This window comes from Martes martes, assembly GCF_963455335.1.
Source record: "Martes martes genome assembly, chromosome: 8".
NCBI classification, from domain to species: domain Eukaryota; kingdom Metazoa; phylum Chordata; class Mammalia; order Carnivora; family Mustelidae; genus Martes; species Martes martes.
Window position 1 is genome coordinate 125,228,859 of NC_137895.1, and position 19,314 is coordinate 125,248,172.

The window sequence follows — 19,314 nt, forward strand, 5'->3', positions numbered from 1 at the left end:
GGAAACAGCATATGGGCAAGTTATATGATGCCTTCCAGGCAGCTACCAGCGTTATGGGTGCTGCAGAATTGTGCCGTCACTGACGTCCCAGGAGCGATTTTCTGGAGCTACCTTGACTAGATGCAGAGTGAAAGTGCTGGTCTTGTTTCTTAAAATTCTTTTGAGATTTGGTGCTAGCTTAACTTTTTTTTTTTTTTTAATTTATTTATTTGACAGACAGAGATGACAAGCAGTCAGAGAGGCAGGCAGAGAGAGAGGGGAAGCAGGCTCCCCGCTGAGCAGAGAGCCCGACTCGGGGCTCGATCCCAGGACCCTGAGATCATGACCCGAGCTGAAGGCAGAGGCTTCAACCCACTGAGCCACCCAGGCGCCCTGCTAGCTTAACCTTTTAGTAATACTTTTATTTTAAAAGAAAAGAACTTATTTTTTTTTTTAAGATTTTATTTATTTGACAGAGAGACAGGGAGAGAGGGAACACAAGCAGGGGGAGTGGGAGAGAGAGAAGCAGGCTTCCCGATAAGCAGGGAGCCCCATGCGGGGCTCGGTCCCAGGACCCTGGGATTGTGACCTGAGCCAAAGGCAGGTGCTTAATGACTTAGCCACTCAGGTGTCCCAAGAAAAGAACCTTTTTGATTTTAAAAGTAAAGCATGCTTACTATCGATAACTTAGAAAATATAAGATGTTACAAAGAAGGCACATTATCCATGACTTACTATCCAGAGAGAATCACTGTTAACCCTTTGACCCTGTTTAGATGGCATAAGGCAGGAGACATGACTGAATGTCATGTGTCACATGAGCCGCAGAGCCCGCCATGTCTCCTTTTGACAGCCTCAGGGCTGGGCATGGAAATCCAGTTTCCTGAGCCTCCCTGCTGTGGTCATAGAGCACAAATCTCATCCTGTCACCCCCCGCCCCCTCCTTAGGCCATTTCCCATGGACTCCCTGTGCCTTCCGGATAAAGTCTATCCCCTTTGTATGACACACAAGCTTCCTTTCCCTTTCCATTTCCCTTTTTCCTCCCTTCCCTTCCCTTTCCTTTTTGCAATCAGCTTTGTCGAAGTATAATTTATGTACAATAAAATTCACGGATGTTACATGTATAGTTCAGTGAGTTTTGACAAAACGTGTTATCCAGGCCCCCCCCCCACCACCACTTTCAGAACATAGAACAATTTGTTCATATCCCTTTGATATCGCCCTCCCCTTATCTCTAGTTTCTGAAAACTGTTGATCTGTTTTGTGTCACTGTAGTTTTGTCTTTTTAAAGTAATGTATTAAAAAAAATCCTAGAGAATGTAGTATTTTGTACCCAGATTCTTTTCACCTACTGCTTTTTATATTTGTCCTTGATATTGTGTGTATCAGATGCTCGTTCTTTTTGATTGTTGATTAATATTGTATAGTGCGGACGTATCAATTAGTTTATTTACAGTTGATGGGTAACTGGATTCTTTCTAGTTTTTCACTATCCTGAGTAAATCCGTTAGGAACATTTGCGTACGTATCTTTGAGAACGTTTGAATTTCTCGCAGGTGAATCCCCAGGAGTGGGATTGCTGCATTGTGTGGTAAATGTGTGTGTCACTTTATAAGAATATTGCAAACTGGTTTCCACATGGCTGGGCCATTTGACATGCCCCGTCCTAGCATTTGAGAGTTGCAGTCATTCCAAATCCTCACCAACTCCTGGACCGTGGGGTCAGCCATCTTGTTTGTTGTAGTCCTTGTAGTGGGTTGGGCGAAGCATTTTCAGCTCGCCCTCCAGGTCTCCAGTGGCCTGCCCCCTCCTGCTCCGGTCACAGATGTAGATTCAGTTGTGGGTGTCGCTGCCCCCATGCTGCTGCTCCCTCAAGTGCCCAGCTTCCTGTGGGAGCCCCCTGCCCTCCTCAAGGCTGAACCAGGGTCCTTGCTCTGACCCCCGCAGTATCCGGTGTGCACCCATCCTTACTGGGTTTGCTGGTTTTTCCCCCTACCTTGTCCTCTCAACTCTGTTCAGTGGCAGGAGTGAAGATGGGGAAGAAGTTTCCACAGCTTTGCATCCCAGTGTCTACCCCGGAGTCAAGAATTCTGTGTTGAGTGAAAGAGTGAACAAATGAATCTTAAGGCTTTAATACATTTTCTAACTGATGGGACTTACCCCCATCAAAACATGCACTCAGACATTCTTCAAAGGATGGAATTCTACACATCTTCTCTCCACAGGCAGCTTGGGGAGAAGGAGGGTTTTGAGAAAGCGAGTGATGCTTCTAGCCCCAGACTATGAGATGTGAAACCAAGTGGCCTTTAGCAGGCCTGGGGCTCTGACTGCCTATTCTGTGGCCAGTAGAGCCAATCACTTCTTCAGAAGTATTTACCAAGTACTAACCGTGTGTAGGTACTTTGGTTAGGTTCTGAGGGCACCATGGCGGGGAAGGGGGAGGTGTGTGCGGAACCACAGGCAGAGCTGTGAAGAACGGATATAACTGGATGGGTAGGGAAACAAGGGAGAGTCCTTGCTGGCCACAGAATTCCTGCTCACAAAAGTAAAACGTGGACCTAAGTCACGCCTGTTAAGGTAGTGAGGCCCTGGCTAGAGCATGGTTAGAACACAGGGCTCCTTTGAGAACTGCAGCTCATGTAATCGGAGGGATCCACGAGCAACTGGGGGAAGTTCTAGAATGCACGGAGAGGGGTAGAAGGGACTGGATTTTATCTCACATGCAGAGGGCTGGAGGGAGGGTGGAAATAGACTTTACCCGTTTGTTTGTAACAGGGTAGTAAAGGGAGGAGGTCAGTGTCTTAGAGAAAGATTCTGATAACTGTATAAGGGCAGGGGGCCTGAGCCACCTTTGACATTTGTACCAACCAGCACGCATTTTCTGGTCTGCTAGATCTCCCAGAAATCTTTCATCCCTTTAGCGGTTGACCTGGTGTCCTCAAGTCTGTTTCCTCATGACATTCCTAAGTTTATTTCTGAGGATGTACGGTCTTCTGGATTGGGTGCCTTTCTTTCTGTCCTGGCCCCATCACCAGTGGATGTAACAAGGCTGGTTTTATTTGATCACGCTAGTCCTCCATCCGACAAGACAAACTGACACTGGCACAGTGATTTGGAGTTTGCTGGCCGCCTGGACATGTGACTCCCAGTGGGCATCTTGCAGAAGTAGGAGTATGGCCACCCGAGACACTTCGCGGGGTCCCTGGGGAGAGGACTTGTGCGAAGTTCTGCTCAGCAGCTCACAGACACCTTGGCATAAGAGGTGGGAGCCCCTGGGCCTAGCTACCTGGAGTGGCTAGGGAATGGAGATCATTCCCGCTGATAGGAGAGATGGTGACCTCCGCACCATCGAATTTTTCATCTGTCCTCAGAGGGCACGGGCTTCCTCTCCAAACCTGCCGTATTCCCAAGGGATAACCAGCCTCACGTGTCGCACTAGGGAGTTCCCACTCGAGGGTCCCATGTGTAGAATATTCTGTGAAGACCCTGTGCCCTTATGGCCACGAGGGCGGCCCCGCCTGCTCGGACCGCAGGGAACGGCAGGCCGCTGGCATGCATGAGGGCTGTGTTGTGTTCTCTTCCTCTGATGGACATCACCACTGCCTTTTGGATCTAAACTGTTGGAGCAAATGCCAAAGGCCATAAATTCAAATAAATTTGTGAGGATGCCTAGTCCATGCAGGGATTCGGAGTTCCTGCATAGAACCCTGCGTCTGGTGGGGACTCGTCTGATCCGTGTGATGGGGACGGGTGAGCCCCAGGCAAGGTGGTGCAGCCTCTGTCCTGCACCCACATTCCTGGCAAGTCTGTCTTCTCAACATTAGTCCCTCGGTTTCTTTCTTTCCCTTCTGTCCTCAGGCAGAATGGAGAACAGCTGGGCCACCTCCTTCCTCCCGGAAGGTGATTATTGAGTCCTGCCCTCGTGCATTGTGCCCCTGTAGCCGGTAGCCCTGGGTCACTCACTGGGCATCTGAGACACCGTGTCAGCACGAAAACTCATTATTTGCCTGCCTTGTTCTGCGGCCTCAGCTCCTTCTTGGAAGCAGGTGGCCTCTCCATTATGAATACATTAAAAAAAAAAAAAAAGGGAAAAACATTCCCGGTTTGTTGTTAGACCAGCTTCTTATTAGAGCACCGTCCCCCCTTCCACTGAAGTAGAGGCTAAGCCAGATGAAGGCGTTTCCCGTGTGGGGAAGCATTTGTCAGAGGCAGCAACTGAGATCACGTAAGTTCCCAGGTAAAATTAATTAGCCAGCTGAGGGGGATCTGAACCCTGCCTAGGTGTGCATATGGAGAGCTGTTTGCTCTTCCCAGAGTGGAACAGTCCAGGATGGTGGAGGTAAGGGTGCAAGCAGCCGCCCCGAAGGGCCCCAGCACCCCCTTCTTGGGCAGAGGGGCCTGGCAGCGGTGTGCTGATCTGGGGAGGGGCATGTGCAGAGGAGTGACAGCTCCCGGGCTGGGGAGGGAGCCCCAGCAGTTAGTGGTGTGAGTGTGAACACCAGCACGCTCCGGCCTGGCACAGAGGTCTGAGGAGAGGGCTCCAGGGTGAGGCGAGAGCCTTTCCAAATGCGGTTTCCAAATGAAAATATTCCTTTCAATGACCTTGGACTAATTAGTATCCTTTCCCTTGGGTCCCTCCCAAGTTTGGACAGAGAGACTCGAGAATCAGAAAGAAGTAAGGAGACGTGAGGAGAGAGAACAAGAAGGAGTCAGTCGTTTGTAAGGGAAATGAAAATCGCTTGGTGACATTAGACCCGGGGTCCGCAAGGTCTCAGACTGCGGGGAAATGGCAGTTTGCACCAGCCGTTTCGGCTGTTAAACCAACTGTCATTGGAGAGAAAAGAAAGAGCTGTTTGAATTTTGGCAGCTTGATAGACTTTTTAAAAACCTCTTTGCAAGGTTGATTTTAACATAAATCTCGAGCTAGCATAACATGTAAAATGCCACCCAGGGCCATTACAGTTACGTTACGGGTTTTATTTTCTCTTGCCAGCGGGATTTCTCTCCCCGCTGGTATTATATGTGCCTGCCAAAACTATGTAAAAAGCATTCATGGAAAGAAGTTTCCAATGCCAGCAGCCAATCCAGTTCTTTCCCGAATCCGAAGGTTGGAAGGCACGGCCTGGAAACTGCCAGGGGACACACATCAGGTCAGATGCGGAGCGAGGCTCGCCTGAAGGCAGGATGAAGGCACTGGTGTCCGGGCCGTGCTTCGGGTTAGGGACGGAGATGCGTGGGTTCATTACAGCTAAAGCGGGATAGAGACAAAAGTTGGTGATGTTTTTCAGGGACATTGATCTTCTCATCTGTCCGCTGTTTTCTGTCAACAAGGAGAAGCTGCTCAAAAACCAAACCAAATCCACGGTTCACAATAATCAATAGGTACATTTGCACTTTGTACACACACTATGCCAACACAAGCCGTCCTGTTTCCCCTCCTGCTTCTAAAATGAGGAATTACAGAGAGGGTCATGGGAGAAAATGATTTTGTCTAGTAATGGCTTTGATGAAACACACACACACACACACACACACACACACACACACACACCCTTCCTGTGGCCTTTATAGTAACCGAACCTGTCCCGAGCTGACAGTTCATATTTTTATACTGTGACATGGGCCATATATTCAGGACCATCAAGATAGATAAGGTTCTGAAGCCCCCTGTGATTCCCGTGTGTGAGGAAGCCTTTGTTTAACTGGCGGCAGTGTTCACAGGACAATGGACTTCCAGCGATATATGCAAATGTGTCCTTTTCCCATTACTGAAAGTGACCTTTATGATTAGATTGGAAAAGCAACATCAATTCCTGGGTTAATATGACTTATTGGCCTAAAGGGAGGGAGCATGTTCTGCTAGCAAGATTTGAAAACTAGGAATTAGACACGTCAAACTGGAACCCTCGCCGGAGCCAAAGGAGCCTGGCGTGATGCTGGAGACACCTTTCAGCCTCGCGTGCCTCATTTGCTGTCTTTGGAAATCAGAGGAAACCACCTTTCCAGGAGTGTTACGAGCCTTTATTAAGCATTCATGTAAAAGTCAGAAGAGGCGGCTTAAATAATATCAAGACTTGTGAGGTCCCCATCCAGGACCTCTTCAGATTATTCTAAGCCCTAGGGCCATGGGCTGATTCAGGTCAGATTCAGAGACACGCATGCCAGTAAAAATCACTGTTAAATGGAGTTAAGAGTTATTGTTTATTGGCAAAACAGTCCCCTGGCAGCCAAGTACGGAAAACACACAGAAGGTGACATTTCTGGAAGAGAGGTAAGGCCTCGCCAAACAAACTGCTCCCTCCAGAGACCCCCACCCCCACCCCCAACCCAAGCCAGCCCTTCCTCCCACTCCGGGGCCAGGAGTTCTGCTATAATGTTTCTCGCTCTTCCCATACTCGTCTTGGTTATTTATTTGCCCTGTGATAACACTTAACATTTTTCAAATGCCTTGAAATAACTTACCAGGATCTCGAAGTCAACATGTGTTAAGAGCTGGGAGAAAAAAAGTGGCTCGGACACACAGGGCAAAGCCAGCGTGTGCCGATAGGCACCTTGCTGTCCCGGACAAAGCGAGCGGAGATGAATGTGGAGACATTTTTCAGCGAGGAGCAGGGTTTCAAAGGAAAAATCGTGGTATCACTTAAAGGAAGAAAGCACCCACTGCTGTTAGAGGAACTCTGGACACTTTTCATTGATTTAAAAAAAAAAAAAAGTTGAGACGAAGTTTGCAACCACACAAACATTTCTGCAGGTACACTTCGTGTTTGCAAACGAAGAGCCATTTTCAAACGTGTGTCTTTGTCGAAAGAAGTTGACATCGCCTTGTTGAAGTATTTGTTCTATGTGAAAGGCATTTGGCTGGGGTTCTCATCTGTGGGGTTAGAATGGTCAAGTATTTAATTGCTGAGAAGGTAATCCTATTATTTCAGATTTCATGCGTAATGAATTCTTTTTCCGAATTTGAGGAACTCTGAAGGGAAAGTGAGATTCTCTGGGAAGTCTTGTTTTTGAAAAAGTGCTTGACAGACGTGGTAACATCCGAGCAGGCTCGGTCTGGGAGAGGCTGTTAGCCATGGGCTGGGGAGCAGGTACCAGAGGGTGAATGCGGGAAACCCACGTGACCATGGAATGAGGTGATGTCTGCCCTGGTTCCCAGCATGAAATCACCGCAAAAACATGACTTTTTAGAAACAGGGCATAAATGAATACTTTGTTTCATTAAAGCCCCTGCTATTTCTCCTAGGAAGTTGTGCATCTGTGGAAATATCTCAACCCCGAGCATTTAATAGTACCTTTTTGCGTACCTCTGAGAAGCTTGGGGGAAACAGGGCATGCCTTTATGTCCCCTGTTTCTGTCACAAATGACTAGATGAGAAAGTGCTTAGAAGCAGAGGGGGAGAAGAGGACAGTTGGGGCAGAGGAGGTGCTGGGTGAAGAGGGAAAAGCCTGGCGAGCACCGTGGAGCTCCCAGCATGAAACACAGGCATCCGTAAAGGTCTGTCATCTGGGTGGATGACTGGATGGGACCGAGTGAAAGCTTTGGTGTTCCCAAAAGTCAGCCGGTGCTTTTTCTTGTAGAACCCACCCACGCCCCCAAATGATTGGGAAATCATTAAGTTGATTAATATGCCCTTAAATGAACCACTTAATTTTAAAGAAGTGTTCAAAAGCCTTAAGGACACTCACACTGCACAGACCAACCCCACCATGACTGATGAGATTCTTCGGTGAGTCCTAAAGCCCTTGAGGAGGTCGTCCTGCTCGCACAGCATTTATCATCGTGCAGCTCAGCAAAAGCATTCTGTGAGCTCTTGTTTTCAGATGAATTTGATTCTTGATAAATGGGAATGTGTTTTGCCTACGTTTTTATTCTTGCTTTTATTATGAAGCATGTTATTATTTAATCTTTGCCTGAAATTTTGACAAGAGAACTTTGGGGGGGGAGAGGGGGGACACCAGCAATGACCTTTGTTGATGGGTTTGACCTTTGCTAAGTGGGCTTCTTAGTGGGCTGCTGGGGCCTCAAGAAAGGGACACTCTGGAAGTGAGAAGAATCGGCTGATTTAAGCCACAAGCGGAAAAAAACTGAGGTTTTGGAATTTGTGTCATGGTTTCTCTTTGCGACTTGGACTACATTTACAACTTAATGGGATTGGTGGACTTTTTTTCCTTATGCCTTTTAAACTTTTTCATCGCTCTACAGAAATATTCAGGAAGTTTTCATTATTATTTTTGTAATGTAGTAAAACAGCTAAGGATCACTTATTCACGACATCCAAGAAAATGGTAATTACTCTCCCTTAACCTCAGTCTTCTTTCTGCCCCAAGACAGCATGCTTATCAACATGTTTTCCCTGAATTTCTTGTCCAGTAAAGCTTTCTTTTTTTTTTCCCCCCTGTGTTGCATCAAAGATCCGCTAAAGAATACTTCAACAGAGGGCCTGCACACATTTTACTTGTAGAGAAAAATCAGGATGGAAGCCACCAGCCAGAGGGAGGTTTCTGGAAGATATTGAGAAACAAACTAGATGGTAATGAGGCAGGGTAAAGGAGAAGAAAAATATCTCTAACGTTGTTAAGACAGCTTTAGAAAACATTCTGGTCCCAATAGAAAACCTCTCAGAGCTATGTGTCTACCAGCTACTGTAAAGCCATTTTCTCTCACTAGAGATGAGCGTCGGTCACATCATCTGTCTGGGAGAAGATTGTCATTGGAAGGTTGGTGTAAGCAGAGAACAGGGGCCCAGGCCCGTAGAACTATGGTCTGCAAGGGAGGGGCCCCTAGTCCCCAGTGCCCCACAATGTCAAGCTACCATCCATGCTCGCCTGTAAGTTCCTTTAGTTGACTTACTTTCACATCCTCAGTGGTTCACACAAAACTTAACACATACTAGGACTTCAGTACAAGCCGTTACATGAGAGACTGCGATGTAATTTCTGTACAGTCAAATCCTAGAGGCCCATGTAGCTAAGGATCTTGTTTCTTGGCAGCATTTTCTCTGTCTCAGGGCTGGTTTCACAGGCATCTGGGACACCTACACTTAACAGCCCGACACAGCCTGCCCACACAGCCCTCTCCCTTCCTTTGCTCATTGTTGTGGTTGCTTCCTGTGCAAACATAGGGCTGCTGTTGACATGTGATTCACATGTTTCAATTGTTTTTGCCCCTGTGAGAATTCTGGCTGGGAAATAATAAATAAACGAAAATGAGTGAGGAAATAAAAATGAGAAAGCGGGGGTGTGGGGTGGGAGTTCAACATCTTATTTTTTGCAAGCGAAGTTATAAATGCTGAATCAACATTCGCTCAAAGTATAACGAGAAGGTGAGGGTACATCTGGTCCCATCACTGACCCCTGTGATTTCAGTTCAGCCACGGAGAAGGCCCAGCCAACCAGCACAAGCCGTTACCAAACACACCGTCTGCACAAGCAAGCTGAGAGCGGGGCGCTGGGGATTTAGCTCAAGGTGACCTTACAACTTTCTCTGTAAATACAAAGGCTTTAAAAGCTGCCATGCATTCCCCTGCTGCTTAATACTTGGGTAGTAATATCTAGGGGCATAGACACCATAAGAAAGGAGAAAGACCCAGGTGCTTGGGTGGCTTTGGGGATGTTTCTGATCCCACTGTTTTCTGTGAGTGCCCTTTGGAGCACAGACACCTGCCCACTTCCCGACTCCAGACAAGGTTTTAACAAACCTTTAACCAGTCTAAGAACAAGTTGTTTATGCCCCATTCGGAGGAGATTGTAGTGAATGTAGGTAGAAGTGGCCACTCGAGTCACTTCCCAGCTCCCCTACCTTATTCTGCTCCTTTATTTCAATGGGAATGAATTTCCAGAATGAGAGAGAAGTAGTGAGGGTGCCAAGTGATAACCAAGACAATTCTGAGTGTCAAAAGCCTTTCCCTCAATTTCAATACCAGCACTCTTTTAAAGAGTTGTGATTTAATTGGTATTCTGTATTTGCAAAGGGTACAAAAGGGTATATGATGTAGAGCAAGTGTGTCTCCCATCTGTCTTGAAGTCCTGTATTTCCCCTTACTTCCAGGGGCAGTCACCGAAGCTGGTTTCATGTGTCCTCTCCCAGACATTCTCTGTGTAGCCACATGCGGATGTAGTTATTTAGAACAACTGGGATTGTCTTCTGTCCACCTCAGTATACTGTTGGCTGCCATGTTTGGTTCTGTTTTGTTTATTCGTCAGTTTATCTTGGACAGGTCATTCCAGAATCAGCACATTTAGAGTATCCACATTCTTTACAAGAGCTACATGATTTTCTCTTTTTTAGATAAACGTCTACTGGATATTTAAGTTGTTTTCCATTTTTGCCAGTACAAAGAGGGCTTCAGTGAATGTGCCGACATTGTTATTCCATACATGTTTGAGTATTTGTAGGACAAATTCCTATCAGAGGGATCGGGGGGTCACAGGAATAAGTTCTATGTACCACCATTTTCGTATATCCATGTGCAGTATATGCTGCCCATTCTGTTCATCCTCCTGTCTACTCCTGGCCTCTAACTCTATCCCTAGTGGTGTAAAACCATTTGAAAGTGCCGGGTTGTCTCAGTTCTGTCTACTGTTCACTCAGTCAGAACAGTCCTCTCTCACTTACCATCCCATCTCCTCTTTTGGCACACGATGCTTTGGATTTCCAATTAGACAGAACCACTTACTCTTGGCAGCTTTCTGTCTCCTCAAGAAATGGCCTAATTGTCTTTCTGTGGGCACCCACAGCACCCGTGTTTTTGCCTTATAGCAGAAAACAGACAGCAAACCAACACGTGAAAAAATGACAGACTGTAAGATGGATTATAACGTCGATGCACGGAATATTATGATTAAGAGGGAATTATGGAAGAATCTCCATTTCATAGGATTTTCAGTATGAGAAGGAACGAGTCAGAGAAGGACCTTGCAGGATACGGGAAGTGTGAGCACAAAGGCATTGAAGTTGGGGAGAACATGACTTATTTGGGAAACAGACACACATCAGGTATAGTGGGAACACAGGAACCAAGAGATTAGATGAGATCGAGGAAACAGGCGGGGGCAAGATGAGCTAAAGGCTGGCAGGTCGCGTGAGCAGTGTGAGTATTCTGAGTACGATGAGAAGCCACTGATGGGTTTCATATATGTGAGTGACGAGGGACATGTTTTGAGTTACCTTTTGGGAAGAGGAAAATATCCCTTGTAGCAAGTGGGCACTCAGAGATGACAGTGGGTCTGGACCGGAATGGTAGCAGTGGAAATAGGGGGAAGCTGATGGAATGGGATATTTTAAAAGAAGATCCAGCAGGATCTGCTAATGGATTGACTGTGGTATCAAAGGAAAGAAATGAGTAATGAAAGTTCCCAGGTTTTTCATTTGATTAACTGAATGGACTCTGAAAGCTTTTTTTTTTTTTTTAATATTTTCCAAATTTACATTTTATTTTTTATTTTATTTATTTATTTATATTAACATATAATGTATTATTTGTTTCAGGGGTACAGATCTGTGAATCATCAGAGTTATACAATTCACAGTACTCACCATAGCACATACCCTCCCCAATGTCTATCACCCAGCCACCCTATCCCCACTTTCCCACCCCCCTCCTCTCCAGCAACCCTCAGTTTGTTCCTGAGATTAAGTGTCTTATGGTTTGTCTTCCTCCCCAGTCTCCTCTTGTTTCATTTTCCTTCCCTTCCTGCACGACCCCCTGCCCTGCCTCCCAAATTCCTCATGTCAGTGAGATCATATGATAATTCTTTCTTTCATTGACTTACTTCACTTATCATAATACCCTCTAGTCCCATCCACATCATTGCAAATGGCAAGATTTCATTTCTTTTGATGGCTGCATAGTATTCCATTGTATATATACACCATATCTTCTTAATCCATTCATCTGTCGATGGACATCTAGGCTCTTTCCATAGTTTGGCTATTGTGGACATTGCCACTATAAACATTGGGGTGCACGTGCCCCTTTTGGTAACTACATTTGTATCTTTATACTCAGTAGTGCAATTGCTGGGTTGTAGGGTAGTTCTATTTTCAGATGTGCCTATAATCATGTTCTTGATAAAGTCTCTGTGTCCTGGGACATCAATAATGGTCACATAATACTTGCTGGTCTTGAATTTCACAGGGAGAGATCAATGGTGACACCATGTTCATGTTCAGCTTTCAGTTTATCCAAGACCCAAGCATACTTGAAGGAGTCCTTTCCCATCTCAGCAGCCTCCCTCTCAATTTTTTTGAGAGTTCTTCTGTTGATCCCACCCCATTTGTAGATCAGATGACCCAGAGTGGTAGACTTGCCCGAATCCACGTGTCTGATGACGACGATGTTGATGTGAGTCTTTTCCCATTTTGGTTTAGGCTGAGTGGTGGTTGTCATGAATCCTGTGTTCTGGTGACAAACGTGCTGAGAAAAAGCAAGATTTTTTTTTTTGAAGATTTTATTTGAGAGAAAAAGAACATGAGCGGGGTGAGGGGCAGAGGGAGAGGGAGAAGAAGATTCCCCACTGAGCAGGGAGCCTGATGTGGGCCCCGATATGGGCCTCGATCCTGGGACTTCAGGATCATGAGCTGAGCTGAAGGCAACCACTTAACCACTGAGCCACCCAGGAGCCCCTGGACTCTGGAAGCTTAAACAAGGTGGTAGACGAGGAAAATGGATGAATTCGAGGGATACTTGGGAGGGAGAATTAGGAGGATGTGATATTATTGGATACGGGGGAGAGGTGGTAGAATGGAGGGTGGGGAGAAATGACTCCCCAGATTTTGGCTTATACACCCAAATGGATGGGAGTAAGATAGAAAAACTGGAGGAGGCCTAGGTTTGGGGGGAGAGAAGAGTATGAATTTAGTTTGGTATTTGCAGGGTCTGTGGCTTAAAGGCCTTTGAAACTTCTAAGTGTAGAAGGTGAATTGGTTGAAGTTTTGGATCTCAAAGGAGAGATATGAGTAGGATACATACAGAAGTATGGCTCATGATGTATCATTGATAACTAGCATCATGAAAATAATTGAGATTGACTAGAAACAGTTACATACAGTGAGCAGAGAACCCAGGTCCAAACCCTAGGGAATGCTAACATTTAAAGCTCAGTTGGAACTTTCAGGTTTGGAGGTCAATGGTGGCTACCTAATTCTGAATCTTTCCTTTCACCCTCTGCAAATATCCATAAATCCAACAAGGAGAGCAAATAAAGCCAAGCCCCACACCTTCCGCAGTACTAGGAGACAGAACACCAGGGCACTCAAACTACCTCTAAGTAGAAAACAAATAAGAATTCAACTGTCCCCTGCTCACCACACATGCCAGTGAGTGTGGAAAACAGGTGAGAGGAAGCTAAAGAGACTCAATAAGAAAGAGTAGAGGGGTACAGAGGCAATAAAAACACCCCCCTAGAAAAAGAAAGTCCAATACTGAAATGCAAGTCAGGCATTGATAACTCATAGCACTGGCAAAAGGAAAAGAGTTTGAAAGTGAGCAGAACGGAAGCACTTTGGAGAAGCATTGCTTCTGGGGGAGACTCAGCTATTATGGGGAAGGGGAAATACCTCTAGAGATACGGCAGTGAACGAAAAGAAGGAAGGAAGAGGAAAAATGAGGGATCCTGTAGAAACAAAAAACATATCTGTGCTTCCCCCCACGCTATTGTGCAAATGAATGAAAATACCACAGACGAGACCACATCCACATAAAACTATTGTAATAGTTACTCACAACAGCCAGAAAGTGGAATCAATTCAAGTGTCTGTGGACAGGTAAATGCATAAACAAATGTGGGGTGGCCGTATAATGGGAGTAGTATTCAGGCTTAAAAAGGAAGGGCGTTCTGACCCACGCTACAATATGAACCTCGAGGACATTATGCTAAGTGAAACAAGCCAGTCATAAAAGGACGAATATTTTATGGTTCCATTTACATGAATAACCCAGAGTAGTCAAGTTCACAGAAAGGAAAAGTGAAATGGTGGTTGCCAGGCGTTGGGAGAGGTGGGCTGGGGGAGTTGTTTTATAGTACAGTGTTTCAGTTTTGCAGGGGGAGTGTTCTAGAGATCTGTGGCACAACAACGTGCGTGTACTTAACACCCCTGAACTCTGGACACTTAAAATTGGTTAAGATAGGGAAGTTTAGGTTATGTGTATTTTACCACAGTTTTTTTTTTTAAAGGAAGTGGGCACCTTCACAATGAGCCTGGGATGATCTTTTGAGTTATCCTAGTATGTCGTTATCTATCGTGTTATCTATTGTGTGTTAGCAGCTTAAAATGGCAAACAATTCTTATCTGACAGTTTCTGTGGGTCAGGAATCTGGGAGCAGCTTAGCTAAGCGCCTCTGCCTAAAGGTCTCTTGTGAAACTGCAGGCAAGTTCTCAGCCCTGGGTCTCACCTGAAGGCTCAGTTGAAGGAGGACCTACATGGTTTCTGGCAGGTGGGATGAAGGTCCTCGTTGGCTGTTGGGAAGTGAGAATCAGGTCCTTGCTAAGTGGGCCTCTGCTCATGACATGACAGCTGGATTCCATCCGAGGGTGCAACCAAGAGAGCGAGAGAGGGTGAGGAAGATGCAAGCCAGAGTCTTTTGTGACCTAATCTTGGAAGTGACATCTCATCATTTTTTGCCATATTCTATTTGTTAGACGGGAACCACTGTTCCAGCCTGCACTTGAGGGGACAGGATTAAACAAAGGCATGAATACCAGCAGGGAGGATCACCGGAAGCTGCCTTGTAGGCCCGATAAAATGATTAGAGTTCACATATAAAGAGGAAAATTATTCAGTCAAGCTACCCTTGGAATATCAAAGCTATTAAGAAACAGTCCTGAGTGTGCAAGAACTCAGGGACTACGCACATACACAGGTGCTTTTCCAAAGGAGTCTATCAGAAGCAGGCATATTAGCCAGGGTTCTCCAGAGAAGCAGAACCAGTAGGAGGGTTTATACAGGAAGAGATTTATGTAAGGAATTGGTTTACACAATTATGGAGACTGAGAAGTGTTATGGTCTGCTATTTGGAAGCTAGAGACCCAGGAAAGCCAGTATGGGTCTAAATGCCTGAGAACCAGGGGCGCCTTGGGCAGGAGATCAATGTCCCAACTCAAGTGATCTGGCAGGAAGGGTTGAATTCTTCTTCCTTCCTCTCCTGTTCTGTTTTAATCTGGCCCTCAACATATTGGATGATACTCCCCTACATTGGTGGGATAAGGAGGGAGGGAGGCAAACTGCTTTACTGAACCTATTGATTCAAATGGTAACTTCATCCAGAAATACCCTCACAGACACACCTAGAAATAATGCTTAGCCAAGGATTTGGCCATCCTGTGATCCAGTCAAAATGACATGTAAAATTAACTAACATAGCAGGGCTAGCAAACCAGCCATCCTTTTTTGGTAAATAAAATTTTGTTGGAACATAGCCACATCCATCCATTTATGTATTGTCTATGGCTGCTTTTGCTCTACAACAGCAGGCTGAGTAATTTTGACAGATTGTCACCAAGCCCAAAATATTTACTGTCAGGTTCCTCAGTGAGAAAGATTGTCTCCTCTTATATTACAGGGTGAACCTTATCCAGTATGACATGACGCGGGGTACTGGCAGGAGGACTGATGGTGAACGTTTCCTATAATTACAGCGCCAAGGCTAAAATAAGGGTGGAATTATGGGTAAGAGGATAATATATAAAGATGATATGTTCTGAACAAGTAGAAAAATATAATTCAAAATAGTGAGAGAAAGGAGCGAGCGAGGGAAGTAGACTAAGACCGTGTGTGTTGGGTATTCACAACGGGAGGCAGGATGCCTATTAAGATAGTGAGAGTGCGCCTGCGTCATGGGCCAATGCACCGAAGCACGCGGGGTCAAGGGTCAGCCGCGCAAGATGGCGGCGGGGACCGACTGCGGGCTGCTGGGCCAGGGCGACCGGGGGGCCGCCCAGCACCCCAGGCTCCCCGGTGTTTCCCCGGGTGGTTGGTGTTCGTTCATCGGGGGGTAAGATCGCGCAGACTGACCGGGTTTATAATTTTAAAGACTACGGGGAAATTCAATTTGTAGGTCATCTGGAAGAGGGGAGAAAACTTTGGTATTGATTTGAAGTCGAGAGTCAGGTCTCGGCGTGTGACGGCAGTGAGGGGACTCTTGGCCACGGGAAAGTTTGTATAAACTTGAACAGAGAAAAACTGGGGCAAGCGGTCATTGTGGACCCCAGACAAGGCCATCACTAGAGTGAATTGTGCACCCTCAGCCTTAGGATCCTTTGGCTCCGACCCTGCTCCCTGATAAGAGAGAATATACCTTCTTTTAAAGACCATGTGAACGTTCCTGGAAAGGGGTCATATATTAGGGTGCAAAAAAATCATTGACAGGTTTCATCAAAGTGAAATATTACTAATAGTTTCTGAACACAGTACAGTAAAGTTAAAATTAAAAACAAAACTAAAAACAAAAAAGCACTTCCACCTGGAAATTTTTAAAAATTTCTTTTAAACTCTTGGGTTAGGAGGGAAATATACACAAAAATTACAGAATCTGAAAAATGATAATGAAAAGGCTATAAATCAAGAATATATTCATGAAACTTTTATATAGTTACATGGTTAAAATGTTCATATAAGAAGCAGTGGTGATTTAAAAACTCCTAGCCCTAAACACCTATATCAATTAAAATTAAAAATTGAAAATAAATGAATTAGATCCCCAATCCAAAAATCTAGAAAAAAACAATAAAACCAAAAGAAAGCATGTAAAGATAATAAAGGTAAATGCAGAAATCAATGGGATTGAAAACAGAAAAACAGTAGATGAAATTCATTAATAAAAATTCTGGTGCTTTGGAAAAGAGATACAGAGAATAGAGCACTAGGTAACTGAATCAAAAAGGAGATGTGATGGCAGAGCAGAGTTTGGAGAGAAATGTGAAGATGTTACACTGCTGGCTTTGGAGAATGGAGTCTCCCCTCAGGGTTCCAGAAGGAAGGGTATAAACCTAGAAATGTAATTCCTGAGTCCTGTGGTGACCTGTGTTTAACCAGTGGAGATCCTGCCAGACTGCTTTCCAAAGTGGTTGTACCAATTCACATTTCCACCAGCCGTCTGAGCGTTCCAGGTCCTCGACATCTTCACCGATACTCGCTATTGTCTTTTTGATTCTATCTGTCCTAGTGGATGTGAAGTGATTTATGGCTTTCATCTGCATTTCCTTAATAACTAACGGTGCTAAGCATCTTTCCAGGTGCTTATTAACCATTGGCAGAGCTTCTTTGGGGAAATGCCCATTCAAATTCTTTCCTCATTTTAGAATTTGTTTCTTTGATTGTCGAATTGTAAAAGTTCTTTATGAATTCCGGATATCAGTCTTGTTCCTTTGTTCGCCACATCTTTTCCTGATGCTTCATTGTCCTTAGAAAAAGCAGACACCCCTCCTGCTTCATGGACTGGTTTTTGTACAGAAGACCCTTGTCATTCAGCCGGGTTAGAGGTTGTGGGGACCGCTACCAACTCTTTCCCTCCTCAGGGAGAAGCAGGTGTCTGTCATTTTTTGTCTCCTGCCCTGTGCTGAGCCTGAGCGTGGGGGGGGGGGCGGGCTGTGGAATCTGTCAGTTCAAACCACGGTCTCTGGTCTCTCCTAGACAACGAGCCTGTGCGACCAGTAAAGAGCTTCAAAACTGGTTAGACCGTTACTAGCTCTTTGGGCAGCCCTGGAGAAATTGGGGTGGTGGGCATAAAAATCAACTCGCTTCCTCCCTAGAGGCAGCTGACAACTGACAGGGATTTTTCATCCACTCGCTCTGTACCAGGCAGGGGGAGGGTCTATGGCATCGAGCAGCCCACGCTGCTGTGTCCTGGTTTTCTCTCGGCAGTGATCTGTGCCAGGCCTGTCAGAGCTCCAAGACTGACAAGATAAAAGCTAGTCTTCTGGGGAGACCTCTTGGAAAAGTTGGGGTTCTGGAAGTATAACCAACTTCTGCCTTCCCCTGGGCTAAGCAGGGAGCTCGGGGGGCTCTTCCTGATCATGGGGTGCTTTGCCGGGTGCAAGGACTCCCATGAGAGGGTGTCCTGAATCTCTTTACTGACTTCAGTGAGTGTGGTTTTGTGTTCTTTGGGATGCAGGAGACTTTCAGTTCATTTCTAGATTTCTCAGAAAGACACTGTTTCTGGATTGTTGCTGAATTTTGGTGTTTGTTGGGGGAAGGAGGGACCAGGGCTTTGCTCCCCTGTCTTGCTGACACCATCTTCACTTCAGCTTGAAGGACTTCATTTGGTGTTTATAGAGGGAGGGTCTGCTAGTGACAAGTAAAAGACAAAACATGAAACCCTCATTTCTTCCCAAGATGCAGTTGTTTTCTTGAATAAAAGCTCCTCAAATTGCTGTAGGTTTTTGGCTAATATCCAGAGCTCCGAAAAAGTTGATGATGACAGTTTCGGCAAGTGTGCAGATTACTTTCGTGGAGAGGTGGATTTTCAGAGTTTTATTTCACCATTCCCTTTCCCCTTATTATTGAAAAAGCTCTGGAAGTATGAGTCAGGGTTCTGCCAGAAAAACACAACCAGTCAAAGCTGTTTATTAAGTGGTTTATTGCAAGGCATTGATTTATATAATTGTGAGGGCTTATTAGGTTAAGTTGAAAAGCCAGAGGGCCGGCTGTTGGGAAGGGTGGGCTAGAAATCTCAGGCATGAGCTGAGCTGCTGTCCATAGGTAGGATTTCTTCTTCTTCTGGAAACCCCAGTTCTGCTCTTAAGGCCTTATTGAATCAGGCCCACTCAGGTCATCTACACTAATCTTTCTTCGTTAACATAAACTGATCATAGACTTGAATCCATCTACAAAATACCTTCCCAGCAACACCTACACTACCATTTGATCAAAGATTTTCATGGGGTCTCTGGAGAAACCAAGCCAACCATGACTGTCCAAATCAGATTCAGTACAAAGTGACAGTTTAACTCCATGTGCATTAAATGGAAGGAAATCGAGGGCATCTAGCATTTTGGAAAACTTCGTGATGTGATACAGTACAAAGAACACCTAATGCAGTACAAGGAACACCAAGAGGATGTGGCTGAAGAGCTGACCCTGTGACTTACTACCTCAGAGGGTTTACCAACCTGAGCCCCAGTCTCCTCACTGAGGGGAGAATAATACAAATAAAACCATGTGTGTGAGATTTAAGTGAGAGAATGTGAAGGAAAATGCTTTAGCCCAACACAGACCCCTGAGGCAATGTTTCTTTTTAATTTTTCAAAATTAAATCTCATCACACTGATGACTTAAAAACCTTTTTATATAACAGCATTTAGAGGACCGTGTATCCTACCCCCACCCGACATGTGT